The following is a 334-nucleotide window of genomic DNA, read 5'->3' as shown; positions in this document are numbered from 1 at the left end:
ACCTGTGCACCGCGGCTCAGGTACTGCTGTCGAGGCGAGGAGGAAACTTAGATCGTGGGGATCTCAGGTGGAGCTTGCTGAGGAGTTCGAAAGGGTGATGTCCCGACGAGAGTGACCTGCTGGAGGAGGATGTATTATCTTTTACGTCCTCTGATCCAGCGGGCAGTGCTCTGATGGCTTTAAGCCAGTAATTGTGATAAAATAAATGAAATTGTAATTTGACCACAGAACATTATAGTGATAAACTATATTATAGTGATTAATTTCAGAATGAAAATGTTGCTGTTTTAAAAATGAATAACAAGTAGATTTGTAGAAGACAGTGAATCGTTCA

The sequence above is a fragment of the Rutilus rutilus genome (genome assembly GCF_951802725.1).
Source record: "Rutilus rutilus genome assembly, chromosome: 8".
Taxonomy (NCBI): domain Eukaryota; kingdom Metazoa; phylum Chordata; class Actinopteri; order Cypriniformes; family Leuciscidae; genus Rutilus; species Rutilus rutilus.
Note: the sequence above shows the minus strand (reverse complement) of the source record.